Source organism: Sphaeramia orbicularis, chromosome 3, assembly GCF_902148855.1.
Source record: "Sphaeramia orbicularis chromosome 3, fSphaOr1.1, whole genome shotgun sequence".
NCBI lineage: Eukaryota > Metazoa > Chordata > Actinopteri > Kurtiformes > Apogonidae > Sphaeramia > Sphaeramia orbicularis.
Window position 1 is genome coordinate 13,185,901 of NC_043959.1, and position 19,071 is coordinate 13,204,971.

Consider the following 19,071-nt stretch of genomic DNA (forward strand, 5'->3'; position numbering starts at 1 on the left):
AACGAACCTTTTCAAAGACTTTAAAAGTGAATATTGGTTCTGAATATTAGGTATATAAAATCTAAATTGTAATAAATTAAAACTATACTCAAATATTTGACATAAAAGCAGATCTTTACATAGGTGTTTTCTCCAGAAAAGTACAGTAATCAAACACAGTTATCATGATAATTAGAATTTAAACGGTAATACTAACAGTCTGCAATTTTGCCACGATATATCGTTATACCGGTAATCGTTGCATCCCTAGTTGGACTTGTGCAGTTCTATTTAAAAACACTTCACTTCGGCGAAAATTGGACAAAAAACACCGTAAAAACACTGTTCATTTTAATAATAAACTGTATGAGTGTGGACGACAGGGCGTGGATCAAGGTTATTATCGTTAATGAAAACTAATGAAATGACAAAAACTAGAATTGAAAAAAACAAAAAACAATAACTAACTGAAACTGTATTGTGTGCTTACAAAACAAACTAAAATGGATAAAAATTATGGATAAAATTCCCTTCGTTTTCTTCTTTGTCAATGTCGGATTGATATGAAAGTGATTTATTTCACTCTAGCAATTTTAGCTAGCGGCACCATACGACACTTGACGGTCCGTCACTTGTGGTTTCCAGTCGTCTTCTGGTCCCCACTCTACCTGGAAACATGGAGACTAAAGTTGGGAGAAAGCAGCAGAGTCCTGTCTGGGATTTATTTGAATACAACGGAGAAGAAGAGAAAAGACACGAAAAAACTAAAATTAATACTAAAACTAAACTAAAACTAAGCATTTAGAAAAAAATGAAAACTAATAAAAACTAGCAAACCTGCTCTAAAAATGAATTAAAACGAACTGAATTAGAGAAAAAAAAGTCCAAACTAAATAAAATTAACTAGAATGAAAAATCCAAAACCATTAGAACCTTGGTGTGGCTCATACAGTGTTGTGGACTACAGAACCCAACAGCACCAGTAGCATGAGTTCATTCAGATCTGTGTCAGATCTGTCTGTTGGGCCCAGGGCGGTTCTGCCTCAGGCTTCATGACTGTGTCCATATAGAAACAGTGAACACATGATCTGCAGCTGGGTATCCATGACTGTTATCTGCAAAGTAAAATCCATACTTCAACAGTTTGGACAAAGTGTTTCCACTGAACAGTGTTTTGTTCTGATGTGTGATTCTAGTCCAGTCCTGTCCAAATACTGTAAACATGAACAGGCTTTTGACTGTTAGAACAGTAAATGTTGCCAGATTTTGTATTTATTTAACTTATTTTTTAACCCTTTATAGTTCACTCATAGAAATAATCTGAAATTCAAGATTTCAACCTTAGTGTGTTATAGAGGGAATGCACATTCGTCACTTCCCCCCTGGGCCACGCCCCTCTAAGTCAGACTGAGTGGCAAAAACAAACCGGCTCAACATGGCGGAGCATAGCAGTAACTACAGCGAGACTGGGAAAAATGTGGAATATAACATGAAATTAAAGACAACTGGACTGGACATGGATCCATACAAGCTACCAAACAACAAGTGGTCTACCAACATTGATATGTGGACGGAAATCACGTATCCTTACATTTATATGAACCTGATTTCAACACCAGGAAAATCCCCAATGCAAAGGCTGAAAGCACACAAAAGCCAACGAGTTGTTGACATCCTCGTCATCGTTAATTAGAGGATTACAGCTGGTGAGTGCTTTAATTCAACATACTATTGTTTTGGAGGTTTTCTGTCAGTGCAGACGTATTTTCTTGATGGTGATTTCCAAGGTAAAGGCCCAGCAGTAGTGCTCACAGTTCACTACTGATTTACTGGAGTTGAACCCTTAGTATTGACCCAAGTGAGTGGATGATCTACTGGTACTGTGGAGATTTAAGTAGAGTTCACATCAAATACTTGATACAACACAGCTACAACAGCTTTGTGCCAGAGTACCCCCTTATTTGGAAAACTAGGTTAGCCTCAGTTTAAGCTAGTTTACAAATTATGTAGAGCACAAGGTTCAGAATCACACAACTGAAGACAAAAACGTTTCAGTTATGAAATATAGAACTAAATGACAGATGCTAACATTAAGAGCTTTACTAAGAAGTAACGTTAGCCAAAACGATATGTAATTTAAGGTATGATTTTACACAAGAACACAGCATAAATTAACGTTACCTGACATGAATCCAGGTTTCGTTGTCTGGATTCCAGTTATTTCTACGAATTGCAGCGATCCATCTGCTTCTTCTGTCTTTGGCTTTAGGTCGCCGCTAAAACGATAGCTCCGAGTGCTTTTTAAACCTATTTGTGCGATCAGTGGCACAACAGCTCTGCCCCATTTTTTAGATTGTTCTAAAGTTTTCGCAGTATTCAGACCAAAGCTGCTACTCATCTCCCTCTTTCTGCCACTCAGTGGACGGAACCGCGGTGACTTCCGCTAGCGGTGACGTCACATGCAGACCCTCTATTAGAGGACAGAACAGGAGTTTTTTACTTAAAGGTGCTCAATTTTTCATCAGATCTGTCCAACCTCAGTCATATTCTTAGTATCATGAACCCGTAAGTCTGTCTGTCATTACTCACCTGAATCTCTTTCCTCACAGTGAACAGTTTCTTAGTGCCATCCACCAGAAACAAACCATGTGTTTACATTCAGAGCTGGGAGGGAGCTCGGGCATCTGAGGAATTTTGTTGCAACCTGCGTTGTGGGAAACAGAGGTTCACACAGCTGCCTGACAGCAGCAGCGCAGCCATATGATATTATATGGATGAAACAAACACGATGTGGAAACGGCTGAAATGTGGAAACGGCTGGAGGAATATGCACAGAGGGAAGGAGCTCCTGCCGTTTCCACATCGTGTCTTTAGCAGCTGCTGCTGTCAGGCAGCTGCTGCTGTCAGGCAGCTGCGCAAACCAGCGTTTCCCACAATGCACGTCGCGACAAAACTCCGAAGATGCTTGAGTTCCCTCCCGGCTCTGTTTGTAAACACATGGACTGTTTCTGGTGGATGGCACTAAGAAACAGTTCACTGTGATGCAAGAGATTCAGGTGAGGAATGACTAGGCATGTCCGATATTATCGGCCCACCGATATTGTCATAAAAATTTAATATCAGTGAATATCGTTATCATTTTTTTTGCCTATCATTAAAACCGATCAAATAATGCCTTGATTTCACCGGCATTTACCGACGCGTAAAAGAAGCATTGTTTGTAGCTGAAAGTAATGTGCAGTTTTCAAAACTGTACAGTAGAGTTGCCACACTGTAATAGACTCATGGAGGGAGGGAGAGAAAATAAATAAATATGGTATTTTTTCCACAACTTAAGTTGAAGTATGTATTCTTTGCACAGTGTTTACATTTTGAAAGCCTTGTTGCATTTGAGAATGCATCCAATGGGGAATCACAATAAAATTAGGCATGATGTGTTAATTCCATGACAGGAGATATGTGATGTTACCTAAAATTAGTTTAATATCCCACATATATCGGCAGTGGTATCGGTAGATATCGGAATCGGAAATTAAGCGTTGGACAATATCGGCATATCGGTTTTTGGCAAAAAAGCCGATATCGGACATCCCTAGTAATGACAGACAGACTAACAGATTCATGAAACTGAGGATATGACTGAGGTTTGACAGATCTGAGGAAAAATTGGTCACGAAAGTCTCCCACAGCTTTAATTAAACTGAATTCACATTGGACCTTATAGACCCTGGAGACCACATTAGACCTTACAGACCCTGGATACCACATTAGACCTTACAGACCCTGGAGACCACATTAGACCTTACAGACCCTGGAGACCACATTAGACCTTACAGACCCTGGAGACCACATTAGACCTTACAGACCCTGGAGACCACATTGGACCTTATAGACCCTGGAGACCACATTAGACCTTACAGACCCTGGAGACCACATTAGACCTTACAGACCCTGGAGACCACATTGGACCTTACAGACCCTGGAGACCACATTGGACCTCAGATTGTGGACTCACTGTCCTACCTGAAACTGTTTCTGTCCCTGTCTTGTGATGTATGCGGAAATAACCAAAAATAGTCACTTGCCTGATAAAGGGTTAATAAACAAATATGGTAGAGGTAACCTAGGCCATGTGAAATGAATGTAACATTACTTCTAGAACCTTCCTATCACCTCAGAACCTGCAAACTAGACCCTGAACCAGAGGAAATCCACCTCATCTCTGACTTTTCTATAGGTTTAAATATGATCCAGTTGGAATAAACCAGTGTACGTCCCAGTTACTGCTTAATGGTTGTGGTTTTACGTGTGTGTGTGTGTGGTGTGTGTGTGTGTCTCAGGTTTGGGACTGTCTCAGGATGTGGCCGGGGCGACATTCATGGCGGCTGGGAGTTCTGCACCTGAATTAGTCACAGCCTTTCTGGGTAATTATGCATAACAGCAACGGAGGGAGAGAGAGAGAGAGAGTGTGTTGGACACAGTGTTAGAAAATATCAGTTCTGCAATATATCACAATATTTCATCCATATTAAAAAGTACTGTATCGATATTTTTAGGTATTTATTCAATTCCAGATATTGTGGAGGTTCATTTTTGGTTTTTCTTTATTGTTTATATCTTATTTATTATTATTTAATACTCTTTATTAAATAATGTTCGTTCCTTTGTTGGAATTGAACTAAAATACTGTTCTGATGTTAGTTGTGAACTAATAGAATATGAACATTTGAACAGGATCTGAAACGGTAATGTCTGTAAAACAGAATTTAACTTTGAACACAGGAACATTTTCTGATATAGTACGAAAGCGTATTGCATTCACACAAAAAAATAAAATTCAGCTCTGTTTTTCTGAATTAACGAGATAATTATCCAATCCAATCCAACTTTATTTGTAAAACACTTTAAAACAACTGCAGAGGACCAAAGTGCTGTACAAAAGAATAAATAAAACCAAAACAGAAGAATAAAATACAGAATAGATTTAAAGACATAGAAAACTGTACAAAATAGAAAAAAGTGCTGTACAGAAGAATAAATAAAACTCAAATAAAAGAATAAAATACATGAATAGATTTAAAAGCCATACAATTAAAAACAACAAAAATAAATAAATAGATAAATAAGAACAATAAACCACTACCAAATAAAAACAATTATCTCGTAAAAACAGAGCTGGATTTTTTTTTTTCATGAAACAGTATAAAATAAGTTTGTTTGTTTTTTAAAATTGGCTCTTTTTTTCCAAATTAACAAGATACTGTTCTCTGAAAAAATAAAAATTTGGCTCTGTTTTTACAAGATAATTACCTCGTTAATTCAGAGAAACAGAGCCGAATTTTATTTTTTTGCGTGAATGCAATATGCTCCCATAATATCGCATTCAATCCTGTTGTGATCAAATAAAAATGTGTTTAGTATTCATGCATATTTCTAGTGTAATTCAATTCTTCAAGGAAATAATCATTTTTAAAAAAAGAATCAAACAAAAAATAGTCTTTTTAACAGTATCATGATGTATCGTGATATATCGTATGGTGAACCTAGTATTGTGATTTGTATGGTATCGTATGGTCAGATTCTCTCCAGTGCACACCTCTAGTGTTGGGTCAGTGCAGTGTGTTTCTATTTCAGGTGTGTTTGTGACAAAGGGAGACATCGGTGTCAGTACCATCGTGGGTTCAGCCGTCTACAACCTCCTAGGAATCTGTGCTGCATGTGGACTGTTGGCCTCAATGGTACATAAACACACACACACACACAGAGGGATGTAACGATTACTGGTATAATGATAAACCGTGGTAAAATTGCCAATTGTTAGTATTACCATTTAAATTCTAATTATCATGATAACCATGTTTGATTACCGCACTTTTAGGGGAAAAAACGCCTATGTAAAGATCTGCTTTTATGTCAAATATTTGAGTATAGTTTGAATTTATTACAATTTTAATTTTCTATACCTAATATTTGGAACCAATATTCACTTTTAAAGTCTTTGAAAAGGTTTGTTAAGCATCTGTCTGTTATTTATGCCATAAAGTATATGAATTTTTCAAATCAGATTTTATATTTTTTTGTGTTTTTTGTCCTTTTATGTTTTTTATAGTAGGTTAAAAAGAAAAAATAATAGACAGATGATATACAGGGTGGGGAAGCAAAATTTACAATGAACATTTAGTTGTTTTTTCTCAGCAGGCACTACGTCAATTGTTTTGAAACCAAACATATATTGATGTCATAATCATACCTAACACTATTATCCATACCTTTTCAGAAACTTTTGCCCATATGAGTAATCAGGAAAGCAAACGTCAAAGAGTGTGTGATTTGCTGAATGCACTCGTCACACCAAAGGAGATTTCAAAAATAGTTGGAGTGTCCATAAAGACTGTTTATAATGGAAAGAAGAGAATGACTATGAGCAAAACTATTACCAGAAAGTCTGGAAGATACTATTAAAGAAGAATGGGAGAAGTTGTCACCCCAATATTTGAGGAACACTTGCACAAGTTTCAGGAAGCGTGTGAAGGCAGTTATTGAGAAAGAAGGAGGACATAGAATAAAAACATTTTCTATTATGGAAATTTTCTTGTGGCAAATAAATTCTCATGACTTTCAATAAACTAATTGGTCATACACTGTCTTTCAATCCCTGCCTCAAAATATTGTAAATTTTGCTTCCCCACCCTGTAGATGAAGTTGTGCTGAAAAAAAAAGATCCCACACATGGGTATAGTAAACATTTGTTTATATAGTATATAAAGGCAAAATCAAAAGGACTGAAAAATGGCCAAAATAGGCTCAGACCACTAAGGGTTAATATTTGAATGTTTCTGCAACAGAAGGTACATTGTACCAATTATTTTATTTATTTATTTAAAATACAACTTGGTTAAATTATTTCATTGTGTGTATTAGTACTTTCTGAACATTTTGAACACAATTTCAATAATACCGTGATAATGATGATAACCGTGATATGAAATTTTCATATCGTTACATCCCTACAAACACATCATCTATTACCACCGGAGTCTGTTCTAAAAGTGTGACAGAATACATGTATATGTGTAAGTGTTGTTTTAAACTCTGTGTGTGTGTGTGTGTGTGTGTCTTTGTAGGCAGGCCGTCTCAGCTGTTGGCCTCTGTTCAGAGACTGCCTGGCGTACGGTATCAGTGTCTGCTGTCATCGCCATCATCTCTGATAATAAGGTTTACTGGTGAGTGTGTGGGTCTGTGCTGACATGACCCCGTGGTCTGCAGGACTGAAATATACATTTGTAAGACTAAGAAAACCAAAGTACACCTGTTTTAGGGCGTGTCTTAAAAGTACCAAAAAAATTACATTTATTGTTTTCGATGGGCCAGGCTCTAACTCTGTTCCTTTTGATAAAACTAGGGATGCACCGATTCCAATACTATTATCGGGCATCAGCTCCAATACTCAGTGTGTGTACTTGTACTCATAAAAGTAATCCGATACAAATGCCACTTACGGGCGTGTGACATTCCCAGTTCAGTGCAGCAGGTACGAGGAGGAGGAGTAATGTGTGTGGAGTGTGAAGAGTGTGGAGATTTAACCAAATAAATGACGGTGATAAAAGTAACACTGACTGGAAGTAACGTTAAAGACACAGACGGATACGGACGCAGTGTCCTGTCCGTCCTCTGCTTACATTCCATCCGTTTTCCAGGTACTGATGGATGCGTACCCAGATGGAGAATACCAGCAGAACTGTGGAGGTAGAGGATCTGTTCAAAGAGCCACTGTGGGAGTTAGAGAAAAACTACTGACACATTTAGAACAACTACCCAGGACTGGGCCGGTTTCCATCCAGAGGTGATTTCTCACAGATGGCAAGGGAAGCTCAGCTTCCCCTAAAATTACTCAAATTAATGGTCAAATCTGTTCGGTTGTGTTGACATTTCATTGACTACAAATGTGTTAGAACACGTTCATCTCACATACGAGTTCGTTCAGAATCAGCTTTATCACAAATCATCGGACTCGATGTTGTTCACATCTCATCCGTGTCGCTGTTTTCTCCTCCATCTCTGCTCGGTGCATTTGTCCGTAGACTGTTGGCATCTCTGGGCTTCAATGGGACTGAGTGGAACAGTTTTTTTCATTGCCTCAAAACTGGACGGTAATTGGATAAATGTCACCATGTTGCCCCGCCCCCGGATGCCGGGCATCTCTGGGGGAGAATGGAGCTGTGGGCGGAGCTCGGCCGGGCGGGACACCAGAATCCCATGTGCTGATTGGAGGATCAGTCGAAAGGCTGAATCCTGTTTGATTGACAGCTATTTTCAGATCTCCTCCTTCACTGACACAGTTCAGTTTAATACCGTCACACATTCTGCTGTGAAAGAGAGAGAGAAACTACTACGAAATTACTCGTTCATTTCTTGCACTGTAAATAAAACACACTCATTGTACTTCCTTGTTTCAATTTAACATAATTTCAGTGTTTTCTTGTTTCAGTCACATAATTTAATCATTTCTTGTTCGAGTTTAATATCGTTTTGTAGATAGTTAAATCAATCAAACTGTCGGCTAGGTCAGAGTGAAAGGAGCATCTGTAGTTTAAAAAGGCTGAAGTCTTACACCCACAACACAATGGGCCAAGGCAATCTAAGCAGCCCAGCTCCGCTGGACATTCAGAGGACACTGGTCCAGTCCCTGGAAAAGATGCCTACTTGGTACGATAAGGTCACTGAGCATTGTATTAAAAAGGAACAGAGGGCCAAATGTATGTTTAAATAACTTGACAATTTTTTTTAATGTAAGCCGACAATGAGCTTCCTCTGTCTGAAAGACGAGCAGCCACCACTGTTTCCATCCTACTGATAATACTATGGGTGTACAGAGCGGTGCGGACCGCCACCAGCGGAAGTGAAACCCAAACTTCTGGCTCATTTCTCTTTTCTCTTCCTGCTGAAGCTAAGCTGTTAAACCTTACCAGTGAAAACGCTGCAGCATTAGTATCACATTAGTGTTACCTCTGTCGTCTCCATGTTTGTTATTACTGACTTTCTTCGTCTTCCTCTCATTAAACTTTCCTCTTCTTCGTGGTATTTGTCCAGTATGGTTAATTCAGAGCAGCGCCCCCTGGTGGATTAATTCAGAAACGCTCATTCCAACACATTAAGTGTCAGTAGCAGCACTTTGTTCCAGTCAGACTAATGACAACGACAATAAAGCACATTTAAAAAAGGAACTAAGAACTGGAATGGGATTATTAAGGACTAGTATCAGTACTCTGTATCAGCAGCTACTCAAATGTAAGTACTTGTACTTGTACTCGGTATGGAAAAAAGTGGTATCGGTGCATCCTTAGATAAAATGTGAGTCTATTTCCACTGTATTTAACGGTGCCACAGTTGGATGTTATGTTGGTTCTGCGTATACTTGCGTGCACAGTGGACGTTTGTTCCTTTCTCACTACAACAGTAACAGCCTTCATCTGTTCACGGTCTACAACACACCTACAGCTTTGTTTGACATGGGTCCAACAGAGCGGTCTGATGCACAGTGTTTGGAGCAGGATGGTTCTGAATGTCCCGGTTGTCGGTGGTTGTGCAGACAGAGCTGTGAAGCTGACGGAGGGTTTCAGCCCTGTCCTCAGTGAACAGGAAGTGGTTACAGAGGCCCACAGGAGCCCACCACGGCACAACAGAAGCCCACCTAAACATGAGGCTCAGGAGGTAGAACAGGTCATCCAATAACTGAAGGGTTGGCGGTTCAAATCCCTCGGAGGTCCTAGTCATGTGCCGTTGAAAGTATGAATGTTGGGTGGTGGTGGGAGGGGCCTCTGTCAGCCTGCCCCAGGGCAGCTGTGCATACAGACGTACTGTAAAACCACCAGAGAGAATGAATAATGGATCCAAAACCAATCTATCTTTCGTTCTATCTATCGTTCTAATACATGTTTTTTCATCATTTGGAACATTTTTCGGAGGGTGGCCCATAAAAAAAATCCAAACATTTTTTAAGACACGCCCTGACCTGTTTTATTGCATCTAGTGACTGCAAAACAACAGGACAAAAATAGATGTTATCCAAACAGCTGAGTCACTGCCGTTTACGACATGGACAGTACGCTGCAATAAAGGTGGTTTCTACTGCACCATATCACACTGTAAACGCTGCACTTTCATTTCATGTTAGTTTTTATGGAAGATTCCATTGCTTGTGTCATAACGTTAATTGCAGTGACTGAAACTCAGACACCGTTCCAGATAAAATATTATCCATCTCATGTAACACTTCCAGCTTTTGGATCAACACATTCCACAGAAACCATCAATTAAACAGGTGACAACTTCAAACCAACAGGAGACAGAAAAAATACAGGAGGCTTTATGCTTTTCAAATACAAATCCTTGTTGTTGTTCAGTGAGTTCCAGTCCACAGTTTATGTTCAACATCCTAAATCTCTTACTGATGTCCATTCTAGAGCCTTATTTAGTCCAAACCTGTCAAACTTCTATTCCTCTCTTTGTCTTTTTCTGTTCTTCCACCTGTTTTGACCCTAAAACACACAGTAAAACAAAACCACTGAAGAAAAGGAACACAAACACAAACTCACAGCAGCTTTAATGAACCTGAAACAGACGCAGATTCACAGCAGAACCTTTACCTGCAGTCAGGACTCAGGGGTTAAAGGGTTAAAAGTCAATTATTTATACAAATCGCTTTCTTGAACACTTTTGTCCCAGATTAGCATCATGAACTCGCGCATTTTGCAGGTACGACGCCGCCTGTCTGCTGCTGGTCTACGCCGTCTACATCGTGGTTCTGTGCTTCGACCTGCGCATCAGTGAGTTTGTGCTGAGGAAGCTAAGTCCCTGCTGCAGCTGTCTGGGTAAAGCCTCTGGGGAGAAGAGCGAGGTCCAGCCTCTGATGGGCTGGAACGACGACACCGGCCTAAGGGTCCACAGTCGCTCCAGGACGGACAGTGGCATTTTCCAGGACGACTCTGGATACTCACACCTGTCTCTGAGCCTCCACGGCCTCAACGAGATTCCAGAAGGTCGGTGCAGATCAGAGGGAAATGATAGATAGATAGATAGATAGATCGATAGATAGATAGATCGATAGATCGATAGATCGATGATAGATAGATAGATAGATAGATAGATAGATAGATAGATAGATAGATAGATACTGTATATATGTAAAATCACATCTTTTTTTTTTATTCCTGACTATTAATGGATTGAGCCAAACCTTTTTTCCAGTGTCCAATGTGTATAATCCTGTTCATAAAACTGAGTAAAGCTATGAAATAAAAAAAAAAATGGTAATATTTGGCTTGTAACAAAGAAATATAAAGTGGCATAAATGGAAAAAGGTCAAACACCTTAAATGTGTTCTTAAGTGGATGTCACTGTCCACCGCTGAAAACTGCATCTGTTCAATAACCTGATATTTGTGCTCTTTCAGAACAAAAAAGCGTGTTTACCGTCCCTGAAAATGACTTCAAACGGATCCTGTGGGTTCTGTCTCTGCCCATCATCCTGGTTCTGTTCCTGACCGTCCCAGACTGTAGGAGAAGGTTCTGGAAGCACTGGTTCATGATAACCTTCCTCATGTCAGCTGTTTGGATCTCTGGGTTCACCTACGTACTGGTGTGGATGGTCACTGTGGTCGGTAAGAGCATCACATGACAACACACTTTAGATTAGATTAATCTGAGTTAACGCACCAATTTTGACAGCTGTAACATAAATATATATATATATATATATATATATATATATATATATATATATATATATATATATATACATATATATATATATACATATATATATAGATATAGATATAGATATATATATAGATATATATATGTAGTATTATATATATATGTATGTATATACATATATAATATATATATATTTTTACAGGTGGGGAAGCAAAATTTACAATGAACATTTAGTTGTTTTTCTCAGCAGGCACTACGTCAATTGTTTTGAAACCAAACATATATTGATGTCATAATCATACCTACCACTATTATCCATACCTTTTCAGAAACTTTTGCCCATGTGAGTGATCAGGAAAGCAAACGTCAAAGAGTGTGTGATTTGCTGAATGCACTCGTCACACCAAAGGAGATTTCAAAAATAGTGGAGTGTCCATAAAGACTGTTTATAATGGAAAGAAGAGAATGACTATGAGCAAAACTATTACCAGAAAGTCTGGAAGATACTATTAAAGAAGAATGGGAGAAGTTGTCACCCCAATATTTGAGGAACACTTGCGCAAGTTTCAGGAAGCGTGTGAAGGCAGTATTGAGAAAGAAGGAGGACACATAGAATAAAAACATTTTCTATTATGTCAATTTTCTTGTGGCAAATAAATTCTCATGACTTTCAATAAACTAATTGGTCATACACTGTCTTTCAATCCCTGCCTCAAAATATTGTAAATTTTGCTTCCCCACCCTGTAGTTTAATAATCACAGAATAAAAATTATCATAAAGTCATAACAACAAAAGTATATATATATGTAAGTAATAATAATAATTATACTCATAATAATTAAAGCTGTTTTAACTAATAAATCTGACATAATATAACCCTGATGTAGATATTTTTAGATTTTGGTGATTTCTTTGTTTAGTAATGAGTAGTTTTTGTATGAACAGTGGAGCTCCATATTAAACTGGGGTCTGTGGTGCATCTGCTGGGAACAGCGGAGCACCTGACACTGGTTTTCCTCAGTTCTGTGGAGTTTTCAGGCATTTTTAGCCTTAGTTTACAGTAGAAATGTCACTGGACCTCATCAGTCTGATGGAGGCCCACAGAACTGGATCAGATATCAGTGACACTGCTCTGATTGGTTTGGTCCAAATCTATTTTATTCTACATGTGCCACCTAAGTTAACACCCCCCCCCGTCCCCTCAGATTTACCCTGTGTGTGCAGGTGCAGCTCATGCCGTCACCCACTGGTTACTATGGTTACTACACAGCTTTTATACATCACAAGCTTTTCAAACTGGTGAGAAAAATGTTGGATTTCCAGAGTAGAATCACATGTTGGTCTGCTGGCTCATTCCTCAGATGCCATTGTCCTTGAAAGCTTGGGGTGGGGTGGGGGTGGGGGTTACTGTAGCCCCAGTGGGCCATGTGCCTGCCCAGCCTCTGCAGGATTACAGCTCCACTTCCCCTGAAGCAGACGCAGTCATGTGAACTGTGGCGTACGTACACCAGCTCAGGTCCCAGAGCAGATTTACAGTAACGTCTGCTGAGGAGACGGAAACTGTGAAACTGAGCTCAGATCAGCCAGAAAGGCCAACGTCCTCATGTGATGGTGGAGGGTCTGCTGAAGCATAATGGGATGATTATCCTGTATTTGTCTGACACACTCACATGGACGAGGAATTCAGCCTGAAAGGGTGGCAGGTACAACTGCAACATACACAATGTGACTGAGTGTTCCCTGTAGGGACGGAGATCTGGACCAGCAGACGCCAAGTGGACCAGGGAGTCCTCCACAGACCCAGTAGATTAAAGCTGGACCAGTGAGTCCTCCACAGACCCAGTAGATTAAAGCTGGACCAGTGAGTCCTCCACAGAACCAGTAGATTCAAACTGGACCAGCGAATCCTGCACAGACCCAGCAGATTAAAGCTGGACCAGGGAGTCCTCCACAGACCCAGTAGATTAAAGCTGGACCAGGGAGTCCTCCACAGAACCAGCAGATTAAAGCTGGACCAGCGAATCCTGCACAGACCCAGTAGATTAAAGCTGGACCAGGGAGTCCTCCACAGACCCAGTAGATTAAAGCTGGACCAGGGAGTCCTCCACAGACCCAGTAGATTAAAGCTGGACCAGGGAGTCCTGCACAGACCCAGTAGATTAAAGCTGGACCAGGGAGTCCTCCACAGACCCAGTAGATCAGGGCTGTCAAACTCATTTTGGTTCAGTTCCATATTTAGCCCAATTTGATCTGCAGCGGGCCAGACCAGTAAAATAATGACTTAATAACCTGTAAATAATGACAAATCCAAGTTTTTCATTTTGTTTAAGTACAAAAAACCCTAATTAATTTATGAAAATATTCACATTTTACAAAAAGATGTGAAAAACCTGAAAAAAACTGAAATTTCATTTGAAAAATTAGTGCAATTTTAACAATATTATGCCTTGACTTTTTATTTATACATGTACATTTACACACAGTGTTCCATAAACATTTGGTAACAGGCAGAATATTGTTAAATTTTGGAGTTTGGAACTAAAATTTGAACAATTTCTACAATATTCCATCTTATTATTATCATTATTATTCTATTATTATTCTTATTCTTATCTTATTCTTATTCTTATTCTATTATTATTATTATTATTATTATTAACACAACTCCAGATCACAGTGGATCCATAAATGCACAAAACATTTCGTAACAGGCAGAATATTATTCAAATTCCACATTTTGGGTTGTTCATCTTTGTTTTTATTTATGTATTTATTTGCATGTTATTGTGAACGAATAGTTTTGTAAATGTTAATATTTTCACAGTGTAATGTTATTTTTTTCACTTCAAGATTAAAGCTGGACCAGTGAGTCCAACACAGACCCAGTAGATTAAACATTATTAACTGGAGTTTAAATCTGATTTTGTCTTGTATTCGTGTAGGTGAGACTCTGGGCATCCCTGATACCGTGATGGGACTGACCCTGTTGGCTGCTGGAACCAGTATCCCAGACACCATAGCCAGTGTCATGGTGGCCAGAGAAGGTAACATTAAAACCACACTGTCAGAACATCTTATCGGGTGCACTACTGCCCCAGTGGCCTGACTTATCAGTGCATGGCAAAGTTTACAGACGGACGGACAGATGGACGACCAACTGATGACAATCCGAGGGTAAAAACTGGACAGATGTGCTGCCAACCAGAGGTGGAAAAGTGCTCACCGTCTTCACTCAGAAGTATAGAGTTTTTTCCTGAAGTAAAAGTCCAAACATACAAGCTCGGATATGGACCTTGAAGTCAAATGTACAGATGAAAAGTCATCAGGGTGTTTGTCTGAAACTGGTACCAAAACAGGACAGAGGGGCTGAACCAGGACTGTCAAACTCATTTTAATTCAGCTAAATTTGATCTGCAGTGGGCCAAACCAGTCAAATAGTAACATAATAATATATAATTAATGACAACTCCAAACTTTCCTCTATGTTTTATAGTGAAAAAAGTAAAATTACATTATGAAGATGTTTACATCTACAAACTATCCTTTCAAACAATGTGAATAATATGAACAAACTGAAAAAAAAAAATGTAATTTTAACACTGTTCTGCTTTAGTTTATCATTTCCACATGTTCATTATAACTTACAGATCACAGTGTATCTACAAATGCACAAAAACATTTAATATCAGGCAGAATATTGTTAAAATTGTACTTACTTCTCTTAAAACATTTCAGGGTGTTCATATTTGTTCAGGTTATTCACGGTTTTTGTGAAATTATACTTTGTTTTAGTGTAAATACATGAAAATTTACATTTACTAAGAGAAAAAAATTGGAGTTGTGAGTGTTTATAGATTATTATGAAAGTATTTGACTGGTTTGACCCACTTGAGATTGAATTGGTCTGAATGTGGAAACTGAACTAAAAGTAGGGATGCACTGATACCACTTTTTTCCAGACCGAGTACGAGTACTTACATTTGAGTACTTGCCGATATCAAGTACCGATACTAGTCCTTAACAATCCCATTCCAGTTGTTAGTTCCTTTTGTAAATGTGCTTTATTGTCGTTGTCATTAGTCTGACTGGAACAAAGTGCTGCTGCTGACATTTAATGTGTTGGAATGAGCGTTTCTGAATTAATCCACCAGCTCTGAATTAACCATACTGGACAAATACCACGAAGAAGAGGAAAGTTTTTTGAGAAGAAGAAGAAAGTCAGTAATAATAAACATGGAAACGACAGTGGGTGATACTAATATTGCAGCGTTTTCTCTGGTAAGGTTTAAAAGTTTAGCTTCAGCAGGAAGAGAAAAGAGAAATGAGCCAGAAGTTTGGTTTTCACTTCTGCTGGCGGCGGTCTGCACTGCTCCGTACCCCCGCTGGTATTCTCATTCTGTCTACGCATCCGCCAGCACCTGGAAAACAGATGGAATGTACGCAGAGGACGGACAGAACGCTGCGTCCGTATCTGTCTGTGTCTGTAACGTTACTGTCAGTCAGTGTTACTTTTATCACCGTCATTTATTTGGTTAAATCTCCACACTCTTCACACTCCACACACATTATTCCTCCTCCTCGTACCTGCTGTACTGAACTGGGAATGTCAGACAGCCGTAAGTGGTATCAGTGCAGTGTATCAGATATCTTTTACGAGTACGAGTGCCAGTACACACACTGAGTATCGGAGCCGATGCCGATACTCGTATTGGTATCGGTGCATCCCTAACTGAAAGGATTGTTCATATCTTCAGTGTAATTTTTGCATTTCACAATTTCATCCCCAGGGCCGGACTGGACCCTTTGGTGGGCCAGATTTGGCCCCCAGGCCGCATGTTTGACACCTGTGGGCTAAACATTCAAACCAGATGGAGACGAATGTTATGAAACAGGTTTGCAAGAACTTTGGGTCTATTTTAAAATAAATATTACTGAGATAAAAGATCTGATGGAGTCGGTGTCAGACCTGAGTTTAAACATGATATAGATACAAACTGTTGGTTCTTTTATTCTGTGAAGTGTCTGCTGTTAATTATCATTAGTGTATTACTGCCCCCTACTGTTGGACAGAGTGAATGGACGGGGCTCAGATCCATTAAAATAGGACTGTTAAAGTTCTTCTAGTTCAGGGTCCACATTCACCTCCAGTGGACTGGACCAGGACACAATAGTCTATAAATAATGATAACTACAAATGTTCCCTTTGTTTTAGTGCAAAAAAAAAAAAAAAAAAACTTATAAATTCTGAAAATATTTACATTAACAAACTATCCTTTCAAAAAAAAAGTGAATTAACAGAAAAAACTGAAATGTCTTGAGAAAAATAAGTGTAATTTTAACATTATGCCTCAACATGTGCATCACAGATCAGATCTACAAACACAAACCTTTAGAAACAGGCAGAATAACGTTAAAATTACACTTTATTTTCTTTAGACATTTCAGGTTGTTCATATTTGTTCAGGTTATTCACATTTTATTGTTACAGGATAGTTTGTAAATGTAAATATTTTTAGCATTTAATGTTATTTTTTTTACACGAAAACAAAGACAAAAATTTGAAGTCGTCATTATTTATTGGCATAATGTAAGATTAGTTTTTTCACATCAAACCGAGAAGAAAATGTGGAGTCATTCTTTTTTGTAGGTTATTATTATTCCTTTACTTGAGATCATATTGAACCTGAACTAAAATGAGTTCCACAGCCTTGACTGTGGAATTTTCGCATTTTGAAAATTCATCCCAGGGGCCGGATTGGAACCTTTGAGGGGCCGCATGTTTGAGACCCCTGAGTTAAGGTGAACAGTTTAGTGTCGTTGTAAACTGCACCACTCTGTCCTTGAACCTCCTGAGACCCAGGAAACGTCAGCAAAGTACCAGCTGTTTTGTTTTTATTCCCTCCACCAGGAGGTACTGTGAGCACTTTGCTTTGTGTTTGTTAGCAACTTTAGGGGAAAATTATTCCAACCATCTTTACCAAATCAACCCCACAGATAGGCCTAGGCCCTGGGACCAACCCATTAAATTTTGGGCTAAGTAGGCCAAAGTCAAGGTCACAGCAAGGTCACAAAATCTACAATTTTCCTGTCATTGAGCAATTTTCCAAAATTTATAAAAAATTCAAAACGACTCCGATTAGCCTCCAATTTGAGCCACCTGTAGCTTAGAACAATATCTTGTATCTGGCACAAAATTGTCCACATCCACTGTGGAATGTGGACTCTGTGGACATTTCAATTTAACATTGAAAATCCCATTTACCACACATTTTTCATTAGAACTCAACAAATATTGATTAGAATTGAATATAATTTGACATACACGACTGGTACCAAGCTTCAACTTTTTCTGCTGTATGGAACAACCTGGAAACTGTTGAATTTAAAAAGAAACAGTCGATCCACACATGCACACTGTTCGGGGTGCTTGGCGGAGGTTTGCGTTTTCTGAACTCTTGTTGAATCAGTGCCTATACTGGAAACATTATGATGCAACATTTTTATCAGATGCTGTTTTTAAAATTTTTATGGAATGTCCTTGTGGTGGACAGTTTTTTTTTTTTGTATCAAGTTCTGAAACTCTAGTCCACAAATGTGGACAGAAAACCCATAGCTGGCTCTGAGCAGGTTTTATTTAGAGTCTTTTCACTCACCTTTTCTTTTCCACTCCTCAGGTAAAGCAGACATGGCCATGTCGAACATCGTGGGTTCTAATGTGTTCGACATGCTGTGTCTGGGTCTGCCCTGGTTCATTAAGACGGCCTTCGTGGACACGCAGAACCCCGTGGAGGTGAACAGCACCGGCCTGGTCTTCATCTCCTCCACGCTCCTCCTCTCCATCGTCTTCCTGTTCGTCGCCGTTCACGCGAACCGCTGGAAACTGGACTGGAAGCTGGGACTGGTGTCGCTCATCTGCTACGTAGTCTTTGCCACTTTGTCCATCCTGTACGAGCTGGGGATTATCGGAAATAATCCGATCAAACTGTGCAGCGACTGAGCTTGAACCTTCCAAAGACAACCGCACCAACCCAAAAACACACAATGTTCAACCTGTAAAACCTCAAAATGTCCAGTGGAGGGACAAACGGGATTCCTTTCCAGTTGTTTTCTAACAGATGTGTGACTAACAGGTGTAAATGTGTACTGGGGTCAGAACCAGGACGTAAAAGCTGCATTCATGCTCTCACTCATCGTCCATAAATGGAATATATTCTGTAACAGCAGGGCTCTCAAACTCATGTTCTTTCAGGTTCCACATTCAGCCCAATATGATCTGCAGTGGGCCGGACCAGTAAAATAATAACACAATAACCTAGAAATAATGACAACTGCACATTTATGGCTTTGTTTTAGTGTAAAAAAAACCCCATTAAATTC

At 39.2% G+C, this 19,071-nt stretch overlaps 1 pseudogene; it reads left to right on the plus strand.

The window, feature by feature from the left end:
* Positions 1–18,734, plus strand: part of LOC115413156 (sodium/potassium/calcium exchanger 5-like) — a 19,326-nt pseudogene extending 592 nt beyond the window's left edge.
* The last annotated feature ends 337 nt before the right edge of the window (positions 18,735–19,071 follow it).